At 40.5% G+C, this 23,761-nt stretch overlaps 1 protein-coding gene across 5 annotated transcripts in view; it reads right to left on the bottom strand.

The window, feature by feature from the left end:
- Positions 1–23,761, bottom strand: part of znf536 (zinc finger protein 536) — a 237,376-nt gene that overhangs the window by 187,185 nt on the left and 26,430 nt on the right. For 4 of the 5 annotated variants that reach the window (XM_022191829.2, XM_051941522.1, XM_022191828.2 and 1 more), the window contains exon 3: positions 4,373–4,475. The gene's annotated coding sequence lies outside the window, so the exon portion shown is untranslated. Of the gene's footprint in view, positions 1–4,359; positions 4,476–23,761 lie in introns of all 5 variants that reach the window. The other variant, XM_051941512.1, reaches the window with a different exon arrangement.

The following is a 23,761-nucleotide window of genomic DNA, read 5'->3' as shown; positions in this document are numbered from 1 at the left end:
AAAACAAGCTGTCTAGACAAAGGTGTGCTGGATGATAAAATGACCCCTTGAAACCCTCTAACAAATAAAGGGATAACATAATTTAGAATGCAAACTCCCTGAAAGAAAGAGGCATCCGTTAGCTTGGTGCTGAACGGTGAGGTGTGAAGCTTTCCATGGCGACATCTATCTCTCGCCACCACCTTGAGGGCATCTTTTAAGCAGAGGAATTTAGACATTACATGGCATTAACCTCATTAGAAAACACTCTTTAGCTGCTCCAAGATAAAATTGATTTACAGCTGCCATTTCCACCACTGCTCTCGATCAATGGTTAAACTATCCCTTTTATGGCCCTGTGCACACTCTCTGCTCTTTTCTCCAGTTTTCTTTAACTGCTCTTTAATTTCATTCCTCTCTCCACTCTTGTCCTTGTGCCAGGTATGTAGTCACAGAGTGGAAGAGAGCTTGTCTCTATTCCCAAATGGTCAAATGTGAGACTTTTTGAAGGTGGATAAACACAATGGAATCACTGGCAGATTCCTTGAACCAATTAAGTGCAATGTCGCTGTCGTAGTATTTTCTTGATGCAAGTGTCAGCTAATTTTGCATGGATGGTCTTAAGTGAGGTTATAGCTTCACAAAACATTGCAATGTTTTATTATTTATTTTCTGAGGTGCTCTATTTTAGAAATGAGCTTGGCAGCTGCAGATGCATGACAATGTCTATGGGATTATGGTTTTTATGGATCTTGCAGAAATGACAAGTTATGTTTTAACCATTTCCTCCCAAGTGGTCCCAATACTAGAATTGGGCCTAACACTCCTTGAAATGCGAGGAGGGGCCACCATTTTGAGAGGTCCTCAAGCGTGTTCAGCCATTTTGAAAAGGTCGGAAGTTGAGGTTTCTGAATATGCCATCAGAACAAGTGTAGTGTAAAGTATGCCTGACTAGTAATGGTTTGAATTTCAGTGTTCTATAATGTCGATGTTTCCAATGTGGGGCGCAGTTTCGTGACTATACATACTATTTTTCCATGCCAATATATGGTCAGCATCACTTGATATAAACTTTCCCACTCATGTTTGATTTGAGTAGTTCCAAAGAATAACTTCAAATTTGTCCTGTTTTTCACTTCATTGTCTTTGTGGCCAGTGTTTTCCACTGTAAAAGATGGTGTAAAGGAAAAGAGCGACTGATATTTCACTTCCAAAGCTTGCTACAATTTTGAAACTGATTTATTTTATAGACTTTCAGGCCATGTTGTATTCATGTGCTTACATTTTCTAAATTGTTTTACATAATGTAAAACTGCATGTTGCTACCCACAGTACAACAATGAATCTGTTTGTAAATTGTTTTAAAAGTGCGTCATTCTTTAGCCTTTGTGTGGTGTCACAGTTTCAATGTGACTACTCAGAGGGGATACTTTAGTGATTTTGTAAGAAAGTTGCCTGCAATGAGAAATAGTCATTTGGGGCACTTTTTTTTTTTATGCCATTTTGTTTCATTAATGCATTGTGTGCAAAGAGACACAAGTATCATGGAGATTTTGCAAATAAATTGCTCGTCAGGAGACAGACAAGTTACATGGCACGTTTTCTTTCCAAATTGCTAAAATGTAGTGGCCTCCTGGTAACACTATGACTGAAATGGGTTGAATATGTGTGTGCTTCATTTCTGTTGCGTCATTTGGTAGAGCTGCTATCCAGAATTTTCAGTTGCTGCAATGGAATCAGTGCCAGTGACTCATTGTTATAAAGCTGGTACACACTCTCTAACTTAGAATTTTGTGTAGGCCAAAGACGAATGTTAAAATTTTGTTCTTGAGTTTGTTTTGACCTGGTAAGAAATACAGACTTACAGCATTTCAAAGTTTCAAAGGTGTCCATTATCTTTTGATTATCTCTGAATAGATTCAGGTGTGAATTTCCAAATACGACAGTCACAATTCAGAAAGCAAAAGATCGGATTAGATGGAGAGAAATGATTGCCTACGTTGAATGGCCTGGAACTTGATTGATTGATTTCCAAATTTTAAAAAAAGCCAGGGACGGAAGTGGTTAAATTACGCTTAGAATGTTGGAGGTGTTACAGGATTGAAATGTGTTTCTTGGAATTTGGCCCACCAGTGAACTTAAGCTTAACAGTGACCCTATTAAGCATAGGCACCTGAAGTCCCTGGAAGGTCAGTGCTCCATTCTTCTCATGAATCATGTTTGCTGCACTCGTATTTCCTTCAGCTTCACTCGGTTTCATTCAGTTTTTTTGTGATAGTGCACTTTATGATACCATAAAATAGTAAATGTAAGCCGTAGTAAAATTGTAATGTAGCAGCTAAATATGAAATCCACAGACCGTGTCTCAGTCATATGTGTTGAAGAATATTGAGAGATGTAGTTGAAAGAGCCACAAAAAGCCACCAAGTGGACATTAAGTTAAATTTTTTGTCAGCACTTTGTAGTGATTGGGCAATTTGACTAATTAAGGGAGTTTTTAGAGGAAGATTAGGGAGTTTAGATACACAGGACTCTGCAAAGCACATTTATAAAAAAAAAAAAACAAGGGCCACTTTAGTTGTTTCGACATGAAGCAAGCGGGTAAGACTGTGTATAGCTCAGCCAAACAGAAAATCCACAATCCATGTCTGTGTGGCCAAATGTCAATACATGCACGCCCACCTCTGACAGCTCAGGTTTATGTGGACGTTTAAGCAAATCACGCAATGCTGTATTTCTTTGACAAATCAATATGACCACCATTTCAGCTTTCCTTTCTTTCCTCCCTCCTTCTTGTGCTCGCTGCTTTCCCATCTCCCTCTGTCTGCTAGAATGGATTCGCATGGATGGAATGATATCAGACGGAGTGATACGCCCTGCAACCTCCTTCCTACCCTCCTTTCACTACACATTTGACACATAAATAAAATATGTGGCCTTTTTGTTTCGATTCACCATGGTGTTAGTTCTGAGAAGGAATATGGTGCACGGGGCTCACATGGAGCTGTTGGTAGACAAGAGGGAGCTGAGAGTCGGCTGGTTGCCATCACTCACTGTTCACAGGCACTCTACAAAATCCCCTGAACTTTCCGACATACGCATTTGTTAGAGTGACGCAGTCAGATTCAAAAGAATGGCATTCGAAAAATAATGTGAGTGTTAAATTATTCATGCATTTTTTGCCATAATGCCTGACTTTACAATGACACACAGCTGCAGACGCACTCACACCCAGATACGCATGCACACACACACACACACACACACACACACATATATGTATATATCCTCCCACTCACATCTGAATTATGGCAGATCCATTTACTGTCGGTTTCCAAAATTGGGAAAGGAAAGCATGAGAGAAGGTGGCGTGAGACGTGTTCACTAACTTTGTCATGTTACTGCATTGAGATGCCAAACCAGCCTCGCAGTCAGTCCTCACTTTAATATCAACTGAAATAAATCTCTACCAAGGCTACATGTATTCGGCCTGCTATTAACAGATGAATGCAACTTGTTCATCCGCACCTTGGCTAGATATTCCCAATATGATGGCAAAGGCAATTCCACAGTTGGACAAGAAATAGCTGCTAGGTGAACTAACCTTGCATCCTTGGAGCATGCCAGGGTGTCAGGCCACACAGGCCTGCTGGGTTTCCATTTCAGTCACAGACAATGCTGTGAAGGTTTCAAAGATTCTCTGTGTATTCTCCTAGGGTTGACATGCATTTTTTTCTTTTGCACTTTCCTCCCTGCATCTGAAGCTTTCAGACACATGCATATTAATATTACATAATCTAGGCCATGAACAATACACAGCTACTGGTCTGGACAGCTGGGAGAGGAAGGACCAAGGTGGTGAGACACGGTCAGCTTGGACTTAAAGATAAAGTAACCCTACTATACCGGATAACTAATTGGATTAAATCAGAATTATCTGTTGATATGCTCACGCGGTCCCTTTGTATGTCCACTCCCAGCCAACTGCTGAGTGTGTGTAGGTGTGTGTGTGTGTGTAGGCGTGTGTGAATACCTGTGAAAATGTGCATATACATGGCATTATAATAACATGGTGACCGTCATCAATACCCTGCACAGAGTGTGAACAACATTCTGCATTGGCTCATCAGACATTTTTCCTCCTCACCCCATCTTTTTGCTCTCTTTTCACCCTCTATCTTCCTTCCTGCCCGCTGCACTTGAGTTTCACTCATTCATGCAACACTTCTGCAACTAATAAATACCCAAATGAGTCCACAGTTATTCCCACTATCTTACTCTCCACTCAGATCCCCCACCTCCACCCCAATACACAGAATTTCCCCCTTCCCTTTCCTCTCCCCCTCCCACACCTCCTCTTCCCTGAAAGCCCTGAGTCACCTCAGACAGTCACCTCAGACAGTGGGTGGGGGTGGTTTCTTAGACAGCGTGACAGTGTGCTTAGCCCCGTTAAGCCAGCTTCAGCTCCGCTTCTGGTCGGCACTGATCAGGGATCCCTGGGAGAGAGAGAGAGAGGGGGAGAGAGAGAGAGAGAGAGAGGAGATAAGGAAAGTGCTGAGTTCACCGCCACCACTGCCCCCCTTCCTTCTCTCTCTGCTTCTAGCATCCCCTCCTCAGGAAGGGGTTTCCCCCCTGGAAAGAGGAGGGGAAGGTGAATCGACTGATGCACTGCTGACTGTGCTGCAGTAACCTCTGACTACCTCCAGCTCTGTGTTCATTCAACTCCTCCTGTTAGTCCGTTTTTCTTCACCCTGCTCTACAAACCCTTAAGCATTGCATTTTTCCCCTACATTTTATAATTTTCACCAAAAATACATAAGAATCTAACATGCCAGAACCAAACATCCAAGTTCTTTTTGTTTTTGTTTTTTTAAATAAAAACACTGAGTTTACCATTTTAAAGTTTTGAAATAATGCATTACATCATCCCACAAACAGACAATACCCGTTGATCTGTAAATTGCAGATTTCTTTCTTTCAAAAAATAATAATAAACACACTGGGTATTTGTAAAATCCAAGTACTACCCTTCAAAAATACAGAGCAAAACATCTATAGTTTGCAGTCCAGTTCATCAAAAGTAATAAGATCAGCCTGCAACACTGGAGATGGCCACTGATGGAGATTCTTATTTTTTTGTTTGTTTTGTCTATATTTGCATGCCGATAAGATTAGCAATCAATCATAAACAAAAGGTACACATTTCTAAAACTGATAGAGTTAAAAAAAAACAACAACTTTACATCCTTATGGATCAAGACAAACTGGCTTAACAAAAAACCCAAGAAACCATGGCAGACAAAAGTTGACAGATGAAGTATTTTAGCCCCAGTGCACAATATATTGAAAACCCTTTTTAATGCACAAGTTTCTCTCGTGCTATATAGAAACAAAACTTTTGGAATTTTTTGAAATTTTTACTTAAAGAGAATATTTTTTCTTAAAAAAAGGAAAAAATTCAAAACCTAGTCATATATTTTTTTAAATTAATTATTATACAAAAACATTTACTGTTAGAAATGAATTTATTTTAAGCAATGCACAGCAAGTCAGCACCGAGAATAAGACAGGATACTGCACAATATAGTATTTTCAAACTGTCTCCAATTTTGCTTTTATTTGTAACTTTTGTTTGTTTAGTAGAAAGTGTCGGTCATTATTGAGTGTTTAAATGTCTGACATGCAAAGATACGAAACACAAAATCACATCAAAAGGTCACTTTTGACCCATCTTGTGCATCACAGGGTTAAAACTGCACCAACACATGAATACCCTGTGAGTGCTAATTTCTGTGGATAATTCCCATGCTTCTAAATGCAGATTCAGGCATAAAAACATATTCAATTAAATGAACAAAAAAAATGCATTGTAAATTAAAGAAATTTCTCAATATTTTTTACATTGTGTATTTGATTTATATTATGTCCTCATAAAAACAATGATAATACACTTGACATGAGCAACGGGAATAACATTAAGTGCTTCATCTGTCTTCTGGAAAGAAAACCTGTAAAGCAAACTCGCTTTTCACTCACAGTAAGCTTGTTTTAAAGATCTGAACTCCCCCTACACATTAAGGCATTAAAGAAAAAAAAAACTGCAGCTCCTGCATAGATCTGCAGATACATATTTCATGCAGTAGATATCCAGGTCATTAAGCAACATTTTGACACCTCTGTTATTTACTACCCCAAGCGGTTTCCTACCTCGTTTAATCAGACTTTACTAAAACACGCTGACTCAGAGAGAAACCTTCTTTCCCTTCTTTCTCTCTGCTGTTTATGTTTATCTCCTCAGCTCCATTCTGCTCTTTGCTTGTCTCTCTTTGCTTACTTACTCATATTTTTTTTTCCAAAATGTCTATTTCACGTACATCTGGGGTTCAGAGGGGCTGAGACACAGATCACAAACGAATAAATGAGTAAAGCAGAGTGAATCAAAGACAGAGAAGGTCTCAGCCACGTGTTGTAAACAGATGCTGAGAGTAACTTATCACAGCGGTCAAGTGATAAACACAACTTTGTGCTCTTGACGTTTTTCGCTGAAGCAACTCGCGTCTCCTCCTCCGTCAGGGAGTGATATTTAAAACATCCAAAGTGGAGTGCACCGTTTTTGCCTCAGAAGAGGTTTACCTTCGATTTTCTCTGCTGGGAAGGGATCACTTGAGACAGGAGCGAGAGGCAGATTGAAGGGAATAAGAAGCGGCTCAATACAAGTTATCTTTAATGGAAGGATCCTGGATGCAGGGAATCGAGAAAAGACATTTTGGAAAAAAGAAAAGCAGGACAGAAGGGGGAAAAAAACATAGATGTAAAGTGTTGACAGCTGTGTTTGGTGCAGTCAGATTCTGGGGTCAGGTGCCGATGAACACACACACAAACAAATGTTCACACGGCACACATATATTAGCTGTCCCTTGCTAAATGAAACTTGGATGTAATATTGTTCTTGTCACGACGGCCATCTGATGTCAATTTCACACAGCAGCGGGACCCTCCGCAAGCTGCTCTGTACACCAGACACCCTGATACCAAACAAATCCAACACATATACAAAAGGTGTACTAAAGCTACACAGTCATGTGCACACCCCCATCCCCACCCATGTCTACCCCTCCCTCCTCACGCACACACAAACATTCACACACTAGGATAAGTCATGGGGAAATGGATGCCCATGTTTTGTGGGACCACCTGTTCATCCTGGATACAAGTCTAAGAACCCAGTAAGGGTTAACCCTCTTTGTGGGAGGGAGCCAGGATGGTGTGTGCTTTGTGTGCACGACTTTATTCGTGTGTGTTTGCGTGTGTGTGCGAGCGTTGGCACCGCCCCATCTGAAACGTGCCCCATGAGTGGCAGACTGGCTCAGGCTGTCCGGCTGGGAAGGAACAGAGCCCACTGCTGGACCACCTCCCCAGCAAAACACACACACACACACACGCACACGCACACGCACACACACACACACACACATATCCAGACATACACACACACCTATAATCCTATGCACATTCTATGGGGAGCATCTTTCTTCTCCATCTCCCATTCCAAAAATACCTGCTTTAAAAGAAAAAAAAAGAATGAAAATTTTAAAATCAATTGTGGTCAAGCTTTTGGACAGTTAAATATATGAGGTGAACAGAATTTCCCTCAAAATCAATGATTATGGACTAAAATTACGGCTAATGACATGTTTATGCCAGATAGTCTGGAATACACAAAATGACGTGCAAAACCTGTACAAAGCAATGTGAATATGCAATGAATGTAGGCCCATTTGAGTTATGGCTCGCTTTCCTATAATAAATGATGCTCCTATTCACCTGAGGCTATTCCCAACCTCTGCACCATACCACTTAGCAAGGCACATCAGTGCGTGAGGACCGCACAATCATCCTGACCTGCAGACACACACACACACACACACACACACACACACACACACACACACACACACACACACACACACACACACACACACACACACACACACACACACACACACACATACAAACGCACGCGCATTCACACAAACCACCTTGAATCGTGGCACCACCTTTGAATCATGAATCTCATCATCCTCATAAGTGGCTGAAAAAAGGGGAAGTGCCATCACTAAGCCACCAGCACCCCATCCCCCACACCAACAAATAATCACCTCCTAGGAGGAAACGAGGAGGAGAAAAAAAAAACAGCAATCTTGTCTTTCAAACGAAAAGGGGAAAATATTTTAAGGGGCAATGAATTTCGTGGAGCTGAATAGGATGTTGGTACATGTTTTACTAAAGGAAATATAATGGCAGACTATTATTAGATCACATTAATCACGAGTGTGCCAAAGGCAGTGACAGCCGTGCTGAAAAGGATTGAAAACGCTGGTAATGGATATAAATTACCCATTGTGTGATAAAAGGATTTTTTCTTCTCTAAGAAGGTAAAAAGGAATAAAACACTAAGAGAGCCACTAAACGTTGTGTGTACATATTTGCATGTGTATGTGTACGTATGTGTGAGTGTCCTGCTGCCTGTGTGTGTGTGTAATATGTAATAATACAGGGTTATCAGTGCAGGATTAAATTTTAAGGGAATCAGATAGTGACAGTGAGGCCTAGCATTAAAGGCGCCAGTGACAGAAAAGAGGGAAGGATTAAAAACAGATTAAATTGGTTTGTAGTGACGGAGATGAAAGGAAGGAAGAAGAGAGGGGGGAAGGAGAGTGTGCTTTGACAGAGGTCTGTCGGGCTTTTGGCACGGTGATAATGAGTCACATCTCCCATGCACTGTTATTTATCGCCGACTTGGCTCACAAACAAAAGATCAATAATTTTGAGCAAATCTAATGTTGTCTTCAATGCTAATGTGCTCGTCCATCTCATCTGCCATCTTCACCAAGGAGATGGACTGATTCCCTGTTTATTTGGAGATCAAATGCAATTGTATCACATGTCTCTAATAACAGAAGAAACCCCCCTACACCCATGTAAATATGTGTGGGGCCTTGGATCATGTCCATGCATATGTATATACAGTTATGCACAAAGGTGTCATGTATGTGTAAATGATAATATATGGATCGAAAGGGCAACGGGTTGCAGCACCATTTTTCTGCATCAATCTTCATTTCTTCCTCAGACCTTGCTTTTGAAATATGAAATGTGTCAACGGCCTGTCCCCCCACAACACAGGAGGCACATGAACATCCGTCAAAGCAACACACCCGATGTTCACCAGTTAGCCCTGCAGCACAGAGAGATGAGAAGACAGCAGATCCTTCACTGACAACTAGCCCTGGGTGAGACACTTCCCAGCCACCTGAACTCAATCAGGCCCCAGTGGAGGCAGCATTTGGGTATTTCATTTCATCTCTGTCCCCTTACTCACTCAAGGTACGTTTGATTTATCTCTCAATGCTGCATGCTGGAACGCAAATCGCATTTGGAATCTAGTGTCACTTTTGTTGTGGTTATCTACATAGGAGCTGCTTGTTTTGGTTCTTTTCAACCTGGTCGGGCGTAGATCAGAGCAGACACTAATATAAGCGCTCAGGGGTTCAATCCACTGTATCCCCAGTCTACACGACTTCATGCTCCTTCTCGAAGGTGCCTCGTATTTCCCAACTGTTGGCCATGTGTGCGGATCATTTGGGACCCTTCTCTACTTTCCTTGGCACACCAGCGTCACCCCACCTTGCACCAATATTCAGCACGATGATGGTAAAGTCAGCGGCAGGTGTAATACACTAAGCTCCTTCCCCTTCTCCCTGGGTGAGGTGTGAGGAGCAAAACAATGACAGACAAAGGTCACCTGGCCCACAACGCCCCACCTGCTGAGGTGTTGACCTGCCAAACACATCCCTGAGGCAAGAGGAAGAAAGGAAGGAAATAATAAAAGAGTGTACAAGCAAAAAGAAACGTTTGAAGAAAAAGACTAATTTATCAAGCAAGAAAGTCACCAACACCAACCAAAATAATGAGAAGAGCTTGTCCAAGTAGGATTTGATTGGTAATCAGAAAGTTTTATTGGCTGTGGAAGCTTTCTCAAAGTGATATCAGGAAATTTTCTTTGTCAAATGCCAGTTTCACCAAACAATGCAAGAGGACTTCATGTAACTGTTTCCTTCACCTACAGTGACACGAAAAAATATGTACATCTCATGCATTTTTATTTTTGTCTTCTTTTTGGTCACAGTAGGTTAAGACACTATTCCATCCTTTTGTGTTCCAGCACCTACAGATAGACGTAGTAACCTTTTTCACATGATTGCATGTTTTTGTACAGTAACTTTGGTAAATACAATTTTGGAGAATTGGAAAATATGTCAATTAAAATGCCCATAGCTCAAAGTCAAACTGTCTTAACTGATTTCTTTTAAAACTTGAATGTGCTTTTAAATGTTCTCATGCACTATTTTACCGTGTGCAAATCATTCTGAATTGCCTTTGTATCCACAAGTGCTTCACAAATGGATGTGCACTGCCTTCAATTGAACATTGCAAGAGAGAAAATATTTGGCATTTTGTCTTGGTGAAGGACTTAATTCATTAATTATCTCTTCAACTGATCCTTTCAACACCAAAATGCAGTGTGCGATGTGTGAATCTGCTGGGTTTCCTGCATTAACACAAGTTTTCAAAAGGCGGTTGTATCAATGTCTGCTTTCTCGAAGTGTGAGAAAGAAAGATCCTTGATAGAGCAGGTCAGGACCTTGGCAGGTGAAATAATAAAGCCTTGACATAAGGCTGAGAGTAGGGAGGCACACCATGACCCAGTGCAACCCAAGGCACCTCCCAACTGCACCTAATTCTCTCTCTCACTGTGTCTTTCTTCCCCACTGTTTACATACCCAGACACCTACAAGCATGGCAGACTTCCTAGATGTTCAGAGCATTGTCAGGGCACAACTAAAGGTCAATATGCCCGGAAGCCATGCAGGCACTGGTGACAATGTGCTGTGTTTACACTACTGTTTTTTCCACTTTAATTAAATGTCCTTAACGCAATCAACAAAACAAATGCTATGCATGAAAAAGACATGTCATATATCGTTTTCAAAGAGCAAGCCTCCTCAAAAATCAGGGAGCAGCTCTTAAATAGCATACGTATGTGTGCAGGGATCGTCACTTAAACTGTTTTTCCTTCACCCTGCTTAATTGCCATTCATATATCAGTGGTAAAAAATGCTAATACACAAGGACAAATGTGATGTTAATGACAGAGTCACATAGACTCATCAGTGTGAAGGAACAAGATTGAGACTGACACAAGCACACAAGATAACAGGTCAGTGTCTCTGATTCAGCAGAGACACATGCTACGTGTACTCATCTCGAATTGTCTGTTGGAATATATTTTACACCAACAGAGAAAACACGTCAGCTGTCAAAGTTAGGTGTATCTCAGCTGGATATTTACCAGAGAGGAAAGATCCTGAGTATCACTGTAATGACCACCTTCCATATTGTCGTAATCATTATTGTCACTGACAGTATCACTATCATCATCAACACCGTCATCTGTAATCATCAAGCCAATCAGAAGCCATATTTTATTACAGTGAATGTGGCATGGGTAGTCAGTGGTGATGAAGCGGTGTTAGGATGCGTTCACACAAGCACGTCTGTTTTTTTTGGTTTGGTTTTGTGTTTTTTCCGCCCAAATGGTAACAGATGCAAACAATGCTGATTCAAGTCGAGAACCAGAGCAACACTGTTTGGTGTGTAATGCCATGTGTATCATACATTTGACTTTGATGATGCCACCTAGCAACAGGGGCAACATAGGCAACACCCACAGGCAGCCAAAAACCCACTGAGGACCTCAAAACGACCACAAACACAATCACTGTTCATTCAATCTGCTTCACTTGACACTGCACTTCCTTGTATCCCCAGCAATACACCCACAAAATCGGAAGTGGACAGGATATATGGTTGCAGAGATTTGCGAAGAAGAGGGGCACACACACACACACACACACACACACACACACAAAGGCAGACAGAGATTTCTTAATTTATTAGTGAACTTTTGAGTGAACTGCCTTCAAAAAATTAAATACAAACTCTACATATGATTCCATGAACGCATCACTTGCTGAACTGTCACTGATTTAGATTCTCAGTCTGGGAAAACCCAGGGGCCTCTGAGGGAGAATTTCACTTATACTAACAATCAAAGTCCCAAACAGGCCACCCAGGTGCTAAATCATGCTATTTGAAGTTCTTTACCACCTTGTTTAACAATGTGTTTACAAAGATCAGGAACTGAGCTCTGGATTTTTCAGTTAAAATAGAAATTACAGTTTGTTGACTTTATCCTCATGTAAAACACCTCTTATAGTTGGCTGCTTGTTTCACCGACCAGACAAAGGGCTTCAATCTGGGGCCACCCCTAGATTGATTGATAGGTCTTTAAACTGACAAACACTAGACAAGAGCTAAATCAGAAAGTAATCAGCATTGTTTGGTATTGTTAAAGAGTTGTTTATACATTAATCTTTTTACCCGAAAAGAAATATACATTCAGTTTAGTGCCAGATAGCAGCATTTAGTGTGAAGGAAATGTATATAATCTAATATAATCGCTGTATACGGCAGGTATAATGTACTTCAGACTGACACCAGCCAGTGTTCCTATCGGTGCATCCCTATCTCTCTGAGCAGACTGCGTACATGAACCAGTCTAGGAGCCAGGCTCGACTGACATCGCAACGGCAGCTTTTGGTTCCCAGCACCTAACACTCTGTTCGTAGCCCGAATATTGCCTGTGGGATTTCACCGCACTAAAGAGTCATGTCAAAGATCTCGACAACGCATGACGTCTCCCTCAGCCACTGCTGTCATGTTCCCTCTGCTACTCATTTCCACCCTCCAACACCCCCACCCCCACCCCCTTTTTTCCCCAAGCCTCTCTTGACTTGAGCAGGAGACTTTCTCCCTGAGTGTTTTGTCATTTTTTAAACACACATATCAAAGCCGAGAGTAAAGCGGGGGGAAAAAAGACAGATGTTTCTCTTATGCCTTTCTTCTCAAGTACAATGAAGCTATGGAAAGGAAAGAGGGAGAGAGGGAGAGTGAAAAGAGTGAAAAGACATTTGCAGAAATCTTTTTGCAATCCACATCCTTTCTCCCGACGACTGGCAATACATCATTTGTATTGATGCAATATTAAATTTCAATATCGCATGTCAGAAGGTACAAAATGATAGATCATAGCCTAACTAAATGAATTATTAAAGGCCTAAGCTGGCTATGCTATCGGCTTCTCTTACAATCAGCTGTGTCAGAAGAGTGCAGTTGGTGATACTGGCAGCATTTCAAAGCTTTGTCGTTTTTCTTTCTAGTCGCATCCCAGCTTTCTTAATCTAGCTTTCTGTCACTTATTAATGTTCCCAAGGAACTAAAAACCACAGATCTTTCCCACCCAATAAGCAGAGGCTTAACTCACGTCCTTTTATTTCTCCAGAAAAAAAAAATCTGTAAAAAATGAATGAATAAAGTCATAATTAAATATTCAATATTGAACATAAGATAAGTATAGGAAAATATGTTCAGTTTCGTTAGATGTTAAGCGCAGAGAACGCAGCCATGGTTGAGGCGCTGACTCTGTGTGGTATGATTTATGTGCTCTTTATGTGCTCTGCGACCCTGTAAGTTTATCTCTATATTCCCCGTCTGATAGAGTGACTCCTTGATTGTCTCTATGCCTTGCCACAATAACACTGTTTACCGGACTCAGTGGCTGATTCTAATTTACGACCCAAGTCAAAGGTCGCGTCTTTGAAGGCTTGTCAAGTTGTGGTTGACGGGAAAAGAAAGGAGAAGCAAAGAGAACGGAGGAGATGCTTTTCCTTCATGAACAATTAGATTTGACAAGCACCTGGTGTTTGTGCACCTGCTTGAAAATGACACACATAAAGCAGAGTGATTCATTTTCTTAAAATCTTGATTTCTGCCATTACCTCATGCCACATTTCGTCAAGTTTATCTCAAGCTGATGACTGTAAGCACCATCTTGTAAACCTTCTGAACCTTAAGAGGTGCTTCCCAGAAGCATTCTAATTGAAGGCACTCTTAGAAGTGATTGATGAGTAACCCTTGTCTAATTCTAGGAGGTTAAGAACATCTTAAGAAACTCCAAAACCTGCAGAACCTTTGGAATGGTAGAATATATTATTTATAATGCAAATGAATTGATGCTCTTTATCTGCAGTTAAAGGTTAATATTAGGTTTTAGCTCCATTTTCATACTGACCAATTCCAAGTCTAAAATGTATTTTTTGTGTGTGTCATTCACAACACTTATGCATTGTGATTTATGCATGTTTTATGCTCATCATGACTTACAGGCAGTTACCAATGCAAAGTTACTTTAAAGTGTATTCAGCATCATCTTCAGCGCCACAGACAGATGATGGTAAGAAGCTCTTAATGGCTTGCACATGCACTCATTCTTAAGTACTGCTTTGGGAAACGCATGTGGAAATTTAAGAAAGAAAACGCAATTAACTTCAAAGATCAATCGGGAAATAGGACCGCAGAGTCTTTTGAAAGGCAATTATTGGAGTTCTTTTATCAAAATCTCAGAATTAGACCGAATGATACTGAACCGAATTTGGAGGCACAAACATGTTAAGAATTTTATGTATTTCATAGATTTTTTACTTTCCCTGTTCCGTTGTGTATGCACTGCTGTTACAGAATAACCAACTGTTGTCACATTGATTTTGGGTTCTTAAAGCTGTTTACACAGAATCCAATGTGAGGCTGTTATTTCATGTATAGTTTGGCAGAGCTGAGCGAGGATTCAACCAGATGCCATCCCAAATAAGGGAACAACCACCTCTATTTGGCATTCTAATTAGGGGTTACATACATCTAAATCTCTCTTTCCTCTACCTTGATGTTTTTTGATGTAAGTCAGTCATACTTACATATATGTTTGGTAGCAAGCATTCAATATAGTGCTTAAAGGAATAGCTCAGTATTTTGGGGAAATAAATTTGCTTTCTTAGCGTGAGTTAGATTAGACTATTGATATGACTGTAATGCCAGTATGCTACATATAACACTGGGGCCAGATGGTGGGCTTAAGCTAACCATAAAGACTGAAAGAATAATCTGGAAGCAAAACAAATCTCCTGGTGGTTCTTATATGAACCCAAGGCAGTTTTCAAGCTAATTTTATTTCACTACCTTCACTTTTAAAACTTTTATCTTGGTTAGCCATAGATGCTGCATGTTATTGAATTTTTTAACCATTCTAGGACACCCAGATCTTCATTTGATATGATAATACTTCCAGATTTTTCATATAAGCCCTTACACAAAGAAAAAAAATCCCATGCTACAAAACAGTTTTTGCTAGCAATATCTCTCCATATTTGTGTGGATCAGAACCATGGTGGTGGAATATGAAAGTATGTGCTGAGTGGATAATGGAAATAAATGTCAGTATTTTCTTCATTGAAGTGTTCACGTACAGCGACCTCCCTCACACCCGCGCCAAACACATAATTTTCATAAAACTGCATATACATAACATGCCACTTCTGGCACATTTTGCATGTCCTTTCTATGCTTCTTTCAGCTTTTTGGCTGTCATTTTATTATGCTGAAATAACACATCAGATGGTTGATTTTAGGGTAAAGCTACAGTGGGGTTAATCTCTATTATAGTTTTCTTCAAATGTTACACACTTTATCATAATATATTGAAATCTGTTGATTTCATCAGTTAAAACAATGACACTGGGTGATGACCTAATTGTCATGCCAACGGCAAAAAAAATTGTTTATAAAAATGAGATTTCTAATGAATTCATTGACATTTGTCTTCAAACAAATCAAAGCTAAAAGATCATTTGAGGCGGATGAATGGAAGATGTTTAAATTCAAGATATTCTTCAGAACACCTGAGGAATCATACACTGTCGCTCTCTATTAAAACAGTTTTGTCCGGCTCCAAGAAATATCTCCTGCTCAGAAATAGATCTATCTAGTTGACCTGTTGCACCCACATATGACAGAACATTGCTAAAAGTAACACAGGTTTTCCGTGAACACGTGAGTGAATCTTCCTCTGAATGAGTTGTTGGGGAGAGTTCAGTGAAGAGAACAGGGAAATAATAATGATAAAGTTGATGCGAGTACAACATAGAGACAAATTCGTTCTGTTCAAACAGAAATTATGACAAAAATTGTTCATATTAGAATTAAACTAAAACAGGTTTTCATCAGTTGATTTCACTTAAACTGGATCAGGTGCCAAAATGAAGACTGACAGAAGTAAAACCATGACTAGATATATTCTAGCAACATTTTCTGAGTTCATTTCACTTTTGGGCTAAAATCCTGTAGAGCCATTTTGTAGTAAAAGTGACATACTTGTTAGAATGAAGCTTGCTGACATAAATGCAGAGCAGGACGGCCTTGCTTTATGCTTATTTCTGTGTGCATTTGGCCTGTGCGACTGTTAATTCTCCTGTGCTTGTGTGATGTCCTCAATCCTTAACCCCCATGAGGTTTTAATTGCAGGGTCCAGATTGCCAGGGCTGGTCAGGGCCTGGCGACCCCATGAGAAGTCACAGCCTCCATTTAGCTTCCAGATCCCATGCAAACGAACACAGGGCCCCCGTGTTATCGTGCGAGCACTGGCTGGCAAAATGGCAAAAATTCAATTTTCATCCCCCTTTTGTATCCATGCCTTCTGTCTTGCCCTAACGATGCCCCCCCCACCCCCTCCCACACACACACACACACACACACACACACACACACACAAATACACACATGCACACTGCGCGTACACACAAACACACACAAACACACACACACACCCCTTCTCTTTCCTTCTCCCTTCAACAACAGAACACAGTGGAGTCGTTAGGACCCTCTCTTCATTACTTCAAAAAACCAATCATTAGACACCAGAGTATATACGTAATTAGAAAATCACTTCCTTTGCAATCCCGGCTAAGTAGTTTACATACTGTAATTACAGGGACAAAATCAATTTTTAATCATTTCACTGATTGGGCTCATCAGCTCAGTAGGAACATTGTATCCTGCTTGTTGTGCGAAAGCAACATCTGGGCTAAAACAATTACCCTTTTGTGTTCTAGAGCGGCTCTGAAAATGCCTTGCTGCCACTTCCCCACGTCGTGGACACTCTTTCTATCTCTATCCGTCTCCAGACGCCTTTCTCCCTTTGCCTTCATCTTCCTTTCTTTCTCCGTCTCCCTTTCTTTTTCTCTCCCTCCCTCTCTTCTTCTCACTCTTTCTCTTTCACTCCCTGCCCTTGACTTGGACATGGAGGATCACATTTAAAGCTTTATAAATCAATACGCTATAATAAGCTGCTCTTGACAGAGCGAGAGAGAAAGGAGGGGAAGAAAAAAAACGACATATTGCTTTTTTAACACCTCTTGTGTTTTTTGTTTTTTCATGCCCCTGCTATTGTCATTGATGTTTTTTGGATTATTTTATATTTACATTGTTGTAAAGCAAATTCTGTTTGGCCTGGCTCAAATATCACCTTACACTACGTGTCGGAGAGGGGAGGTGACAATGTCAGTAACAAATATGTAAAAACAGAAATCTCTCTGTGTGCAATTCTCTGTCTTCTTGTCGAAGTGAGACATAAATACATAATCCAACTTCAAACTGCTTTGTATTCTTGTCTGAGAGAGGACCAATCGATCCACATTAGGCTGAACTCTCTCTCACTTTGAAAACTCAGGAAATCAGATTTCAGAGGGGGGAGAAAAAAATCGGTTAATGCATTGATCACCCGCGCTGTATGCAAATCACATTTGCCTTTATTTTTTGCTGATCAATAGCATTAATTAACGGCTTCGTTTTAACAGCACCCCACAATCCCGTTAGACACCGCTGTCAACCTCAGAAATCATCTTTCCCCCCGTCCCTCAGTAGCCATGGAAATGAACGGCGTGTGGCAAGGGCCATAAATCAGGAAATCCAATTTGACCATGAGCTCCAGTAGTAACAGTAAAATATGAGTGCTAACACAGCACACAGGTAGATCATCCCTTACTGGGCATTCAATTGCTTATTTTATGACAAAAAAAAAGAAAAGAAAGTTTACAACAAAATTCATGGAACTGTTAAAGGGACTCCTCATGAGGAGAACTATACAGCCTGTGTAAACGCTTCAAATCCCTTCTGTTGCTCTGGAGGAGCTTTTCAAAGTCGGAAAAAATAACCCAGATTCTGTTACTGATGTCATCAGGGTCGTCTCGATTTAAAACCGAGAGTTCAAATTCATAACAGAATACCAGTATTAAAAATGGAGGCGTGAAATTAGATGTGGAAATTTACGATGCAGGGAGGACCTAATATAAAATGCTATCAAGTTGCATTTGGAAAAGTGTAAGATTCGGGGGTTTTAGAGTTTGGTAAAATTCGAAGTCAGGATATCTCAGCTGCTTTGATTTTGATGATTCTTAGTTTAATCTGTTTCTCCCAGACTCCAGTTTTCTAACTTTCACTACTATCGGTGTAGCATCATGCATTTCAGGAAAAAAAAAGATGATTTCTCCAACTGTTCACATTTTACAACTTTGTGCTATTTCACAACCAACAAATAGCTAACTACTGTATGTAATCAGAAGCACGCACATGTGTGTCTGTGCGTGTGGTTTATAATGGGTGGAGGGGGGTCTGTCTGTACTAACCAGCCTAGCTGCTGCCAGGGATGCTAGTGTGTGGGATTAATAATGGACTCTTTTTGAAATTATTATTATTCCCAAAATGCTCTTTTGTGATTTGCTTTAAAGGGCATGCATGTGTGTGTGTGAGCGGGCGGGGTGGTGGTGGGGGTGTTAAGTGAGTAGGGGGTGGATGGTGAGGAGGGGTTTGAGGGATGGCTTGCTTGCTCATTTAGAGAGCTTTTCCAATTATACAATTAGTCAGGAATGTAGGCCAGCAGCCTTAGTGTTCCTCCTGCTCCCGACCCTGGATAGCAAGTGCCCTCACCTCACTACGCATTCATCTGTGTCTTTCTCACTTGTCACGAAATACATAAATAGACATAACTGGGGGGGAAAAAATGCAACTGTGGATAAGTGAAAGTGACATCGGCGAGTCCACGAGGTGGGTGAAGCAGCCGTTGTCCCAGTGGTGCAAAGCTAACAAATGCTGACCTTCTTTGTGAACTGGGTTACGTGTGAACAACGATGGCAGAACACTGGGGTGCTAATAAAGTCACAGGGTTGGAGCTTCTCTGGTCAAAAACTGCTTGTTGTGTGGAAGCGCTTTTTTTTGGTAAACCCCCCACCAATTCCCAGCATGCCCACAAAACCCCACCGCATAGTGGAAGATGAGCATGTGAGCGGGATTGCCGGTTTGGGATGGAACGCACAATGCTAGCTGCTGTTGATTCCTTTTTTCCTCTAAGATGAAGTGATATGATAAATGGATTTATGATGAAGAACAAATTGTTTTATAATTTGGCCCCTTTCTGATTGTCCCCTCACTTTTGCCTGGCTGCTACCAAGTGTGCCGTACTGGGTTTAATATGAAGCAACAACAACAGCCAAGTGCCATCTGTTGGCATGCGGATTTTCTGTAATCTCTCTTTACTGATTACAACAATGACTACACAAACCTCTTAAATAATTATCCCACAATGTAAAAAAAGCTAAATAATTATAATCATTAACTCCCACCAAGTCTGCCACTCCTCCAGCAAATGAAGGCTGTCAGAGAGAGAGAGAGAGAGAGATAAAAAGAGAGACTGAGTGTGAGAGAGAGAGAGAGAGAGAGAGATTTTTATTTTTTTTTCTGCTGTGATGCCAATCATGTCTTATTTATACCAGCGGGGTAGAGTACCACACAGCAGTGACAATCTTAACCCAACAACATTCAAGAGGAAACTGTGGCAAAATTGACCTTTCTCCACACACACCACCCCTGCACCTTATGTCGTTCTTTTTCTTCTGTTTGCTCAAAGGAAGGAAAAAAATTCCTAAATAGAGTGCAAGTTACATTTTGTACTGTGTTTGACAGAATTTATTGTTCATCGCACCAAATAAAAAGAACAATGGGAAAAAAAGCAACTTCGCAACTTATATGAAAAGATAATAATTTCAGTGCAAGTGACACCTTCTGTTGTTTCTTTGCAGTGAGTACGATGAAGAGTCCGAAACTGTTGTTTAAATGAAAGCGAATGATACGAAGCAACCCAGTGCTCTTAAATGGTGGCTAAAAAATGCAAAAAAACTAATTAAATTTTTACACGGTCTTTCTCACAAATGTAGAAAATGACTAAAAAGAATAAGAAAGTAAGGTTTGGCTGTGTGAGTATATGGTACATCCTCCTTGGAGGGCACAGAAACCATCATAATTTCATTGTTTGTTTTTTTTCTTCGTTTCTTAATTTAAAGCAAACCTTTTTTTTCCTCAGTTCCAGTTTCAGCATTTAGGATTCAATCAAAGTAGTAATTAAAAAAAAGATAAAAATAGATCCAATGAGGTATTAAAATTGTGTTTGCACAGTAGGAGGACTTGTGAGTGTTGTAATCCCATATATTACTTTAATATATGTTGTGTATGACATTGCAATATGGTGGAAACAACATTTTGATACTGCAAGGAATAGTCTAGTGGCTGATCACATGTTTGTTTGTTTTGCAAAATCAATAAAACTGATTATTTACCTTTGGCATGCAAACAGTAGCATATGAAGTGACATTAAAATGAAAGCGCTCAAGTAATCTACAAGTGGTTCAAAGTTGTAAAGAACAGTGCTTACATCGCCGCTACAAAGTGATGTGTTTCAGAAGTTGTTACTCTGCTTTCATCCGCAGGTTTTTTTTTGTACGTGTATGTAAATCCTCATCTGTGTGTGTGTGTGTATGTGTGTGTGAGTGTGTGTGTGTGTGAGTGAGTGTGTTCAAGTCTGTTTGTGCATTGCTATCTATATAAGTCATCTGTGAGTGTAAGCGTCTGCAAGTTTGTGTGCGAGTGCTTTGTGTGAGAAATGGTGTGAGAATACGTCAAGGGTAGCATGTGTTAGCTCTGCTTCCAATATGAGGGAAATCTGTGGCACATACCTCCAATATGACACAAGCCAAAACGACGTGACTCACCCATGCTATATTTGATTAATAAAACTACAGCCGGCAAAATGTGTTCCTAAGCAGCACATCATTACCAAGGCCTGGTCTGAATGAAGAAATGTGTTACTATTACATACTATTACTACAATTATTAGTAGTAGCAGCAGGAAGATAGAATATTAATGTATGGAGCATGCGATCTGATTTGATAAATAAGAAAAACAACATTTTTTCAATATTTGTCATTTGCAGCCAAATCTGTCATTTTTCCCTGTAGTAAGCCGTGTAAATGCAGGGAGGTGAAGACTGGCAACGTGACCAGGCAATCCTGAAGAGGACTGGAGCCATATATGTTTAATACCTGCTCTACTGAATCTCCCAATAAATGTTAGAACATGATTTTTTCCAGCTTCAAGAGAAAAAGGTTTCCATTGATTAGCACTTTACAAGCAATCAATTTTTACAAACTGGCCTGACCCCCTCATCTCTTTCTCTGTTTCTCAGGACGCCATCTCCCAGGACGATGGTCTTTCACGAATTAAAAGAAGACAGAGACGTGAGAGTGGATGAGTAATTACGGGGAGAGGAATGACGGAAAAGGAGGGACGGGTAAAGATCGAAGGTATGCAAAGATGAATGTGAGCTTACTGAGAAAGTAAGAAGGGAAAGAGAGAGGAAGACTTGTTTCTGTCAGGTGAGCACGATGACAGTAATGATGATGAGGACATGCTGAATGCAGACATACAGGTAGGATGACGTATTCTAACCTCACAGAGGAGACGTATACCCTGACTTCTCGTACGATCTCATCAGTGATATACACAGACACTACAACTGCCCATCACTGTGAGAGGCAGGGTGGCCTCGCCTAATGATGGCTTGCACCTGTTTACTGTGTCACCTCTGTTTGCTTGTCTCCCTCAGCTACATGGAGAGGAAATGACAGAGCTGTGATTCTTTTCTCTTTTTTTTACAGATTGTGTGTGTGTGCGTTCATGTGTGTGTGGTAAAATGTAATCAAGACACTGTTGCCAAACTTGTTTTGTGTTGCAAATCTCTGTCCAGAGTTGTTCGGCTGTTGCTTTAGACGGTCAGTGGTATCCAAAAAAGTTAAACAAGAACTGGAGCAGTAAGTTGCGAAACAGTTTTCACTCTGTGTAACCAGTACAAAGATTGGCCCAAGGCATGATTACCCTCGCTTAGCATTGGGGACTGAGAGGGTTCGCCCAGCTCCATTGATGCCAACACTTCCAAAACTTACATGATCCATGGAGGTTATCATACAATTCAAAAGGTGTTTTCAACAGCCATTATTCCTAAACACATGAACAGGTAGGGAGTTCTTCCACCTTCTAGTATACTCAGTAGGCTGTTGTGACCCCATTTAATGGCACTCCATTATCAGCTCATTTAATGGTGGTGTAGCCACGGTTCACCACTCACAAAGAGAAACAAAATTCCACATTTGGAGGTCAAAGAGGATGGACGCCGCGAAAATCAGCAGACTTTGTCACGTCTGAGAACTGAGTATGAGTCTTATTCTTGGATCATAATTATAGCTTTATTTTTCACTCAACGTTTTTCACTTTGTGTTTGATTAAGCCTTGGCAGCAAAACTACAAGGTTCCTGTTGTAGAAAAGGATCTTGGTTTGGGGTGAAATACACCCCGTTGCTAAGTTTACCACATGGTAATTTTCTCCAATCATTTACAGGACCACGAGAAGTTGCCTACATTATCGGGGTTACTTTTTGGTAGTCGGTGGTCAGAATAAATGACACGCCCACTGAGCCTACTGGCCCTCATGTATGTGTATACTTGAGGCTAGCTCTTCCGCTGGATTGAAAAACAAAAGAAAATATTAGTCATTTTCAAAAAGATAATGAAAAAAATACTATTAATTTCCCCAATGTTTAAAGTGTTTCTTTATGTTTAGCTTTCTATTGGTTCAACACACAGATTGACTACTCAGTGCAAACCACCACTTTAGCAGTGTCAGAGCAATTTTCTTATTAGCTTTAGACAAAGGTCCACAGTAACATTTTTAAACTAACCATCTCAGTAATTCTGCCCCTAGCATTTGGAGCAAGTAGTTCATGAAAATAAGTGGAAACAAAAAATGCAAAAGTGGGCTGTTTCAAGGCGGTACATAAAGTGAATGAACCTCTTATGTCTTTTGCTGCTCTTTTTTTTATTCTTAGGTTGAAGCTACAAGTCATAGACATTAATCAGGCTCTTCAGTTACCTTTTCATCTGGAAAACATGATCCTTTGTCTTATATTTTTAGATTTTATTTTTTAATAAATTGAGTTACTTGAAAATGTTGAAAGCTAAACTTAGCCAGATTCAATAGAGAACTTAAAAGCAATCAGATCCAAAAGCAGATTTAACAGTGGCTTTGAATCTGATAAAATGCTTTTAAATCCCAGCCCTGACTGCCCTGACCAGCAGTAACATGAGCCAAAGGTGTCTCTCTGAGTGTCCATTTGTGACGTCACCAACATACCCTGCTGATGAAAACATCCTGTATGTGTTTTAATGCCCATCGATAGATAAAAACGTTCTCAACTATTGCCACCTTTTGCAGTCTTTGTCCCAAATGGCATTGAGCTGTCAAATCACAATCCCTTTCCATGCACATGAGAATACCACCATGAATACTTGTGATGGAAGCCTAATGGGTTTGTGGCTGGAATGTTGTTG

The sequence above is a fragment of the Acanthochromis polyacanthus genome, chromosome 2, assembly GCF_021347895.1.
Source record: "Acanthochromis polyacanthus isolate Apoly-LR-REF ecotype Palm Island chromosome 2, KAUST_Apoly_ChrSc, whole genome shotgun sequence".
NCBI classification, from domain to species: domain Eukaryota; kingdom Metazoa; phylum Chordata; class Actinopteri; family Pomacentridae; genus Acanthochromis; species Acanthochromis polyacanthus.
Note: the sequence above shows the minus strand (reverse complement) of the source record. Positions and strands in the feature narration are given on the sequence as shown.